The sequence below is a fragment of the Bombina bombina genome, chromosome 4 (genome assembly GCF_027579735.1).
Source record: "Bombina bombina isolate aBomBom1 chromosome 4, aBomBom1.pri, whole genome shotgun sequence".
Classification (NCBI taxonomy): Eukaryota; Metazoa; Chordata; class Amphibia; order Anura; family Bombinatoridae; genus Bombina; species Bombina bombina.
The window spans coordinates 516189680-516200290 of record NC_069502.1 but is presented as its reverse complement, the minus strand read 5'-3'; positions in this window follow the sequence as shown (position 1 = coordinate 516200290).

The window sequence follows — 10611 nt, the reverse complement described above, 5'->3', positions numbered from 1 at the left end:
CTCTCTCTATATATATATATATATCTATAGATATATCTATATATAGATATATATAGATATATAGAGATATATAGATTTATATATTTTAATAGGGAGGGAGGGAGAGAGAAAGAAACATCTCTCTTAATCTATTTATCTATATAGAGATAGAGATATCGATTTATATATGTGATGATGATCCAATTTAAAAATAAGTCTCTTGGGCCTAGATTTGGAGTTCGGCGGTAAAAGGGCTGTTAACGCTCCGCGGGTTTTTTTCTGGCCGCACCATAAATTTAACTCTGGTATCGAGAGTTCAAACAAATGCTGCGTTAGGCTCCAAAAAAGGAGCGTAGAGCATATTTACCGCAAATGCAACTCTCGATACCAGAGTTGCTTACGGACGCGGCCGGCATCAAAAACGTGCTCGTGCACGATTCTCCCATAGGAAACAATGGGGCAGTTTGAGCTGAAAAAAAACCTAACACCTGCAAAAAAGCAGCGTTCAGCTCTTAACGCAGCCCCATTGTTTCCTATGGGGAAACACTTCCTACGTCTGCACCTAACACTCTAACATGTACCCCGAGTCTAAACACCCCTAACCTTACACTTATTAACCCCTAATCTGCCGCCCCCGCTATCGCTGACCCCTGCATTACACTTTTAACCCCTAATCTGCCGCTCCGTAAACCGCCGCCACCTACGTTATCCCTATGTACCCCTAATCTGCTGCCCTAACATCGCCGACCCCTATGTTATATTTATTAACCCCTAATCTGCCCCCCACAACGTCGCCGACACCTGCCTACACTTATTAACCCCTAATCTGCCGAGCGGACCTGAGCGCTACTATAATAAAGTTATTAACCCCTAATCCGCCTCACTAACCCTATCATAAATAGTATTAACCCCTAATCTGCCCTCCCTAACATCGCCGACACCTACCTTCAATTATTAACCCCTAATCTGCCGACCGGAGCTCACCGCTATTCTAATAAATGGATTAACCCCTAAAGCTAAGTCTAACCCTAACACTAACACCCCCCTAAGTTAAATATAATTTTTATCTAACGAAATAAATTAACTCTTATTAAATAAATAATTCCTATTTAAAGCTAAATACTTACCTGTAAAATACATCCTAATATAGCTACAATATAAATTATAATTATATTATAGCTATTTTAGGATTAATATTTATTTTACAGGCAACTTTGTAATTATTTTAACCAGGTACAATAGCTATTAAATAGTTAAGAACTATTTAATAGTTACCTAGTTAAAATAATAACAAATTTACCTGTAAAATAAATCCTAACCTAAGATATAATTAAACCTAACACTACCCTATCAATAAAATAATTAAATAAACTACCTACAATTACCTACAATTAACCTAACACTACACTATCAATAAATTAATTAAACACAATTGCTACAAATAAATACAATTAAATAAACTATCTAAAGTACAAAAAATAAAAAAGAACTAAGTTACAGAAAATAATAAAATATTTACAAACATAAGAAAAATATTACAACAATTTTAAACTAATTACACCTACTCTAAGCCCCCTAATAAAATAACAAAGCCCCCCAAAATAAAAAATTCCCTACCCTATTCTAAAATACAAATATTACAAGCTCTTTTACCTTACCAGCCCTGAACAGGGCCCTTTGCGGGGCATGCCCCAAGAATTTCAGCTCTTTTGCCTGTAAAAAAAAACATACAATACCCCCCCCCAACATTACAACCCACCACCCACATACCCCTAATCTAACCCAAACCCCCCTTAAATAAACCTAACACTACCCCCCTGATGATCTTCCTACCTTGTCTTCACCATGCCAGGTTCACCGATCCGTCCTGGCTCCAAGATCTTCATCCAACCCAAGCGGGGGCTAGACATCCACTGAAGAAGTCCAGAAGAGGGTCCAAAGTCTTCCTCCTATCCGGCAAGAAGAGGACATCCGGACCGGCAAACATCTTCTCCAAGCGGCATCTTCTATCTTCTTCCATCCGATGACGACCGGCTCCATCTTGAAGACCTCCAGCGCGGATCCATCCTCTTCTTCCGACGACTAGACGACGAATGACGGTTCCTTTAAGGGACGTCATCCAAGATGGCGTCCCTCGAATTCCGATTGGCTGATAGGATTCTATCAGCCAATCGGAATTAAGGTAGGAATTTTCTGATTGGCTGATGGAATCAGCCAATCAGAATATAGTTCAATCCGATTGGCTGATCCAATCAGCCAATCAGATTGAGCTCGCATTCTATTGGCTGATCGGAACAGCCAATAGAATGCGAGCTCAATCTGATTGGCTGATTGGATCAGCCAATCGGATTGAACTATATTCTGATTGGCTGATTCCATCAGCCAATCAGAAAATTCCTACCTTAATTCCGATTGGCTGATAGAATCCTATCAGCCAATCGGAATTCGAGGGACGCCATCTTGGATGACGTCCCTTAAAGGAACCGTCATTCGTCGTCTAGTCGTCGGAAGAAGAGGATGGATCCGCGCTGGAGGTCTTCAAGATGGAGCCGGTCGTCATCGGATGGAAGAAGATAGAAGATGCCGCTTGGAGAAGATGTTTGCCGGTCCGGATGTCCTCTTCTTGCCGGATAGGAGGAAGACTTTGGACCCTCTTCTGGACTTCTTCAGTGGATGTCTAGCCCCCGCTTGGGTTGGATGAAGATCTTGGAGCCAGGACGGATCGGTGAACCTGGCATGGTGAAGACAAGGTAGGAAGATCATCAGGGGGGTAGTGTTAGGTTTATTTAAGGGGGGTTTGGGTTAGATTAGGGGTATGTGGGTGGTGGGTTGTAATGTTGGGGGGGGGTATTGTATGTTTTTTTTTACAGGCAAAAGAGCTGAAATTCTTGGGGCATGCCCCGCAAAGGGCCCTGTTCAGGGCTGGTAAGGTAAAAGAGCTTGTAACTTTTTAAATTTAGAATAGGGTAGGGAATTTTTTATTTTGGGGGGCTTTGTTATTTTATTAGGGGGCTTAGAGTAGGTGTAATTAGTTTAAAATTGTTGTAATATTTTTCTTATGTTTGTAAATATTTTATTATTTTCTGTAACTTAGTTCTTTTTTATTTTTTGTACTTTAGATAGTTTATTTAATTGTATTTATTTGTAGCAATTGTGTTTAATTAATTTATTGATAGTGTAGTGTTAGGTTAATTGTAGGTAATTGTAGGTAGTTTATTTAATTATTTTATTGATAGGGTAGTGTTAGGTTTAATTATATCTTAGGTTAGGATTTATTTTACAGGTAAATTTGTTATTATTTTAACTAGGTAACTATTAAATAGTTCTTAACTATTTAATAGCTATTGTACCTGGTTAAAATAATTACAAAGTTGCCTGTAAAATAAATATTAATCCTAAAATAGCTATAATATAATTATAATTTATATTGTAGCTATATTAGGATGTATTTTACAGGTAAGTATTTAGCTTTAAATAGGAATTATTTATTTAATAAGAGTTAATTTATTTCGTTAGATAAAAATTATATTTAACTTAGGGGGGTGTTAGTGTTAGGGTTAGACTTAGCTTTAGGAGTTAATCCATTTATTAGAATAGCGGTGAGCTCCGGTCGGCAGATTAGGGGTTAATAATTGAAGGTAGGTGTCGGCGATGTTAGGGAGGGCAGATTAGGGGTTAATACTATTTATGATAGGGTTAGTGAGGCGGATTAGGGGTTAATAACTTTATTATAGTAGCGCTCAGGTCCGCTCGGCAGATTAGGGGTTAATAAGTGTAGGTAGGTGTCGGCGACGTTGAGGGGGGCAGATTAGGGGTTAATAAATATAACATAGGGGTCGGCGATGTTAGGGGTAGCAGATTAGGGGTACATAGGGATAACGTAGGTGGCGGCGATTTGCGGTCGGAAGATTAGGGGTTAATTATTTTAAGTAGCTTGCGGCGACGTTGTGGGGGGCAAGTTAGGGGTTAATAGATATAATACAGGGGTCGGCGGTGTTAGGGGCAGCAGATTAGGGGTACATAAGTATAACGTAGGTGGCGGTCGGCAGATTAGGGGTTAAAAATTTTAATCGAGTGTCGGCGATGTGGGGGGACCTCGGTTTAGGGGTACATAGGTAGTTTATGGGTGTTAGTGTACTTTAGGGTACAGTAGTTAAGAGCTTTATAAACCGGCGTTAGCCAGAAAGCTCTTAACTCCTGCTATTTTCAGGCGGCTGGAATCTTGTCGTTAGAGCTCTAACGCTCACTGCAGAAACGACTCTAAATACCGGCGTTAGGAAGATCCCATTGAAAAGATAGGCTACGCAAATGGCGTAGGGGGATCTGCGGTATGGAAAAGTCGCGGCTGCAAAGTGAGCGTTAGACCCTTTAATCACTGACTCCAAATACCAGCGGGCGCCCAAAACCAGCGTTAGGAGCCTCTAACGCTGGTTTTGACGGCTACCGCCGAACTCCAAATCTAGGCCTTAGTAAATAATATGTAGACACGTTGGGGGGGGGGGGGGTTTGTTATGCATTAAATATAATTTAAAAACTGCAAAAAAGCCTGTAATGAATTAGGCTAAAAGTGTGTCTCTCTATAAATATTAGGGCTTACATATTTTGTGCACAGTGTGGGTACTTACTTGTAAAAATTAATTGACATAGAAAGAGAAAAAAATAAATATATATATAGTCTGACTGATACGCTAGCTCTCACTAGTACTAAAATGTTTTTAACTAATTAGGCTACAAGTTTGTCTCTATTTAAAAATAAGTTTGTGTACAGTGTTGGACCTTACTTGTCGCAATGAATTAATATATAGAGAAAAAAAAAATAGGCTTAACGACCAGCTAGCTCCCACTGGTGTAAATATTTGTCATATACCCTTCAGATATTGATAGTTATTACATACATATACTCTGTATATATACCAAAAAACATTGAAATTGAAACTAGGATAGAATAGAAAAAGATGTCTAATATATGAAATTTCTAAGAAAAATATACATTAAGATCTGAATATGTCGCTAATGGCTATATTTAAATATATTGAGAGCAAAACAAATTGCAGTTTATATCTACATCTATCTATCTATCTATCTATCTATCTATCTATCTATCTATATATATTCTATCATCTGCTGACAAGGTATGTTGCTCTGTTCATTGAATTTACTGGAGATATAAATAAAGTTGGGAAAAGCTCGAATCGCTGACACATCGATGACTGTTTAGTTAACAACAGTACGCGGCTCTTCGCACCGTACTTGACGCGCATATTTTGGACGGGTTTTTTGATAACTAAGGCGAACGTATTACGGTCCGCGACAGCGATGTATGTCGAAGTGTGGCGAGCGTATTTGACGTCGCGAATGCTTCATATTAGACGCTTTGATAACTACCCCCCAATAACTTATTTGTAACCTAGGCCTTAATGTTATGCTGCTATGCAGATCAGTTACAGTATTATTGATTTCTTTCATATAGGTGGCGAGAGTCTACGATTTGTTACATATGGGATATACATTTCTACCAGGAGGAGGCAAAGGGATGTGAAGGGAGTTTGCCTAAGGGTATCATGTTCTACCTCTGTTTAAAACCTTCTATGGTCTATCTGTAAATCGGTCACAGGGATTCATCTCCTGCCTCTCTTTATAGTTCAACATACTCCCATATGTTTACCTCTGCTGATATGTTTTCAGCACTGGTCTAACCCGTCTGCATTAGTGGACGAGTCTAAACAAATCTAAACAATTCAAGAAACCTAATCCTGTCTAAAAAACCGAATGAAGGTGCGGGTCCCAATCCAGTTCTTCTGGTAAGGGGGCAAATTAAAACTTTTTCAGAACATTTGGTCAGAATCTGTCCAAAATCACTGGATTCAGAATATAATTTATCAGGGATATCGAATTGGTTTCAAAATCAAACCCCAAGGGGATAGTTTTATTTAACTCATGTTCCAAAACATCCTTTAAAAGCTCAGGCTTTTCTAACATATGTCTCACATCTAGAATGTATGGGAGTGATTGTCCCAGTTCCTCTACAGAAAGAGGAAAGGGGTTTTACTCAAATCTATTCATTGTACCAAGGAAGGAGAATTTCTTCAGACCAATTTTGGATCTGAAAACACTAAACAAATTTGTAAGAATTCCAACTTTCAAGATGGAAACTATAAGGACTGTTCTACATTTTGTTCAGCAAGGTCATTATATGTCCACAATAGACTTACAGGATGCTTATCAACACATCCCTATTCATCCAGACCATTTTCAATTTCTAAGATTCTCTTTTCTAGAAAAGCATTTTCAGTTTGCTGCTCTTCCGTTTGGCCTAGCAACAGCACCAAGAATATTTTCAAAGGTTCTCAGTGCGCTACTCTCTGTAATCAGAGAGCAGGGTATTGTGGTGTTTCCTTATTTAGACAATGTCTTGGTTCTAGCTCAATATTTTCATTTAGCAGAATCTCACACGACTCAACTATTGTTGTTTCTTCGAAATCATGGTTGGAGGATCAATTTTCTAAAGAGTTTCTTAATTCCTCAGACAAAAGTTATTTATTTGGGATTCCAAATAGACTCAGTGTCCATCACTCTTTCTCTAACAGAAAAGAGACAAATAAAGTTAGTTTCAGCTTGTCTGAACCTTCAGTCTTCATCTGCATAGAGGTGTTAGGCCTAATAATTGCAGCATGGGACGCGATCCCCTTTGCTCATTTTCATATGAGGCCTCTTCAACTTTGCCTGCTGCGCCAGTGGTGCAAGGATTATACTCGAATATCAAAAATAAGATTCTTAGATCTCAACACTTGTTTCTTTCATGTAAGGGGCAAGAGTCCATGAGCTAGTGACGTACGGGATATACATTCCTACCAGGAGGGGGCAAAGTTTCCCAAACCTCAAAATGCCTATAAATACACCTCCTACCTCACTCATACCTTAGTTTTACAAACTTTGCCTCCTTGTGGAGATGGTGAAGCAAGTTGTGCTTGATTTTCTTCTGTGATATGCACTTCTAAGCATTCTGAAGGCCAATTCCTCTCAAAGTACAGTGTTTGTCTGAGGGATGTGAATTGAGTATTGCCTAATGATGCCATGTTTTCACCTATGGGAAATCTATTCTAAGGTTCTCTGTAATCAGTCGCAGACATTCATCTCTGCCTCCCTTTACAGATCGACGTTATACTTCTCTACCATTACCTCTGCTGATATGTTTCAGTACTGGTTTGGCTGTCTGCTACATGTGGATGGGTATCTTCTGGTAAGTATATATCATTTTTAAGACACTCTCAGCTATGTTTGGCACTTTATCTTTTAAAGTTTTAAATGTATATTGTGTATACTTGCCATTAGGTCTGTGTATTTCCCTTTTGCAGTCTAACAGTTTCAGCGTGGAAATTATGTTTATGGGAGTTTTTTAGACTAACCTGGGGTTCCCAGTTAGTTGTAACTTGGAGTCTGTTTCTTTCAAAAATTTTGTGGGCTTAGGCTCGCAATGATGCAGACATTATTGGCATGAAAAATTTTGGCGCGAAGACGCACCTGTCATGACGCGAGTTGCGTCATTTCTTGCAACTTTCTTGTTGCGAGTTATCTGGGTGCGAAGTCACGCATGTTATTATGCGAGTTGCATAAATATAAAAAGACAGAACAAAAGCTAGAAAAATTTCCATGCCTGTTCATTTTTGGGTGCCACTCAGGGTGCATACTCTTTTAGCACACTATGCCCCTTCACAGAGAAAAAATATCCTGTAGCATATCAGTCTGACCCTGCCCAATGACAGTCCAGCACCGAAATACCAGGCAATTCTTCTCTGAACAAGAGAAAAAACAACCCCAGATGATCGTTTGGGGTTTGTTGTTTGTCTTGTTCAGAGAAGAATTGCCTGGTATTTCGGTGCTGGACTGTCATTGGGCAGGATCAGACTGATATGCTACAGGATATTTTTTCTCTGTGAAAAGGCATAGTGTGCAAAAAGAGACTGCACCCTGAGTGGCACTGGCCTTGTGGACAAGCACGGAAGTTTTTCTAGCTATTGTTCTGTCTCAGTGAGTGCGTCTCTCTATTCTCTTGATTTTATGTAAATTACTCTTAGGTCTCCCTAAGAGTAAAAGGGGGAAACCAGACGTTGGACTCCTTGCACACATGCCCTAGAGATATGCAACTGCACCTCACTGACGAGGCCCAAGAGAGGCCGAAACGTACGTCTGGGGTTTGTTGTTTGTGTTGTTCAGAGAAGAATTGCCTGGTATTTCGGTGCTGGACTGTCATTGGGCAGGATCAGACTGATATGCTACAGAATATTTTTTCTCTGTGAAAAGGCATAGTGTGCAAAAAGAGACTGCACCCTGAGTGGCACTGGCCTTGTGGACAAGCACGGAAGTTTTTCTAGCTATTGTTCTGTCTCAGTGAGTGCGTCTCTCTATTCTCTTGATTTTATGTAAATTACTCTTAGGTCTCCCTAAGAGTAAAAGGGGGAAACCAGACGTTGGACTCCTTGCACACATGCCCTAGAGATATGCAACTGCACCTCACTGACGAGGCCCAAGAGAGGCCGAAACGTACGTCTGGGGTTTGTTGTTTGTCTTGTTCAGAGATGAATTGCCTGGTATTTCGGTGCTGGACTGTCATTGGGCAGGATCAGACTGATATGCTACAGGATATTTTTTCTCTGTGAAAAGGCATAGTGTTCAAAAAGAGACTGCACCCTGAGTGGCACTGGCCTTGTGGACAAGCACGGAAGTTTTTCTAGCTATTGTTCTGTCTCAGTGAGTGCGTCTCTCTATTCTCTTGATTTTATGTAAATTACTCTTAGGTCTCCCTAAGAGTAAAAGGGGGAAACCAGATGTTGGACTCCTTGCACACATGCCCTAGAGATATGCAACTGCACCTCACTGACGAGGCCCAAGAGAGGCCGAAACGTACGTCTGGGGTTTGTTGTTTGTCTTGTTCAGAGAAGAATTGCCTGGTATTTCGGTGCTGGACTGTCATTGGGCAGGATCAGACTGATATGCTACAGGATATTTTTTCTCTGTGAAAAGGCATAGTGTGCAAAAAGAGACTGCACCCTGAGTGGCACTGGCCTTGTGGACAAGCACGGAAGTTTTTCTAGCTATTGTTCTGTCTCAGTGAGTGCGTCTCTCTATTCTCTTGATTTTATGATGCGAGTTGCGTCATTTAATTTGTTAAAGCTTTGGCGCCAAAACGTTTTTTTTTCTACATTTGCACCATTCTTGGTGCCAAAATTTGTTAAATTAAGTCTCTCCATCTTTTGCTCTCTGCTCTCATTTGTTTGTTAGAGGGCTAAGTTGCTTGCTTTTGTTTATTACCTTATTTTTATCATAAGCATTTTTTCCCATTCCTGAAACTGCTACTTTGAGGAAATTGGATATTTTGTTTAAATGTTATTTTTTCTTCTTTGTTACATTTTGGAAGATGTCTCAGACTATTCCTGCCTCTGATGTTACTGTAGGAACTAAGCTGCCTGAACACAATTCTACCAAAGCTGTTAAACCTTCACAGTCGAATGTACATGATATTCCTGTAGATATAAAAGATTATATTGCTGCAGCCATAGAGAAGGCTATGACTGCTATTCCGCCTTCAAATAAACGTAAAAAGGCTCTCCTAAACTCTCATAAATCTGATGAAGCTTGTATTGATCTACAACATACTGAAGTATCTTCTGCTGATGAGGATTTCTCTGGCTCAGAGGATCCTACTTCAGAGACTGAAAGTGATAAATCAACTTTTCTTTTTTAGATTGAATATATTCATTCTTTATTAAAAGAAGTATTATTTACTTTGGGTGTTGAGGAATCTAGTCCTCCTGATAACAAGAATAGCAAACGTTTGAATTCTGTTTTTAAAAACTTCTGATGTTACTCCCAAAGTTTTTCCAATTCCAGATGCTATCTCTCATATGTTTACTAAGGAATGGTCTAAACTACTTCTTTTAACCCTTCTTCTAGGTTTAAACAGCTTTATCCTTTACCTTTTTTTAGTTTTGGGAAAAAGTCCCTAAGGTTGATAGGGCTATTTCTACTCTGGCCAAACATACTACTATTCCTATGGAAGATAGTACTTCTTTTAATGATCCTTTAGATAGGAAGGATGAATCCTGTCTCAGAAAAGCATATTTACATACTGGCTATATTCTTTGACCTCAAATCCACAGGTGAGTGACAGCAAAATATAAATTTATTAGAAGGCTTTACACAGAAACAGGTAGCGACGTTACGGAATAAACTTCCTTAATTAAGTTTATTCCGTAACGTCGCTACCTGTTTCTGTGTAAAGCCTTCTAATAAATTTATATTTTGCTGTCACTCACCTGTGGATTTGTGGATATATTGCTGGAGCCTGGAGTGAGGCCCCTGAGTGACTTTGCAGACTCCTGACCGTTATAGTGCTGGACTGAACATTGCTTGTCTTGATATATTCTTTGACCTGCCATTTTTTGGCTGATAATGCTGCTGCTTCAACTTTTTGGTTGGACAGTTTAGCTCAACAGTTAATAGATCCTGAATTATCTACCATTGTTCTTTTACTTCAACATGCTAATCATTTAATTTGTGATGCTATATTTGATGTCATTAAGATTGATATTAAATCTATGTCTTTAGTTATTCTTACTAGAAGATATTTATGGC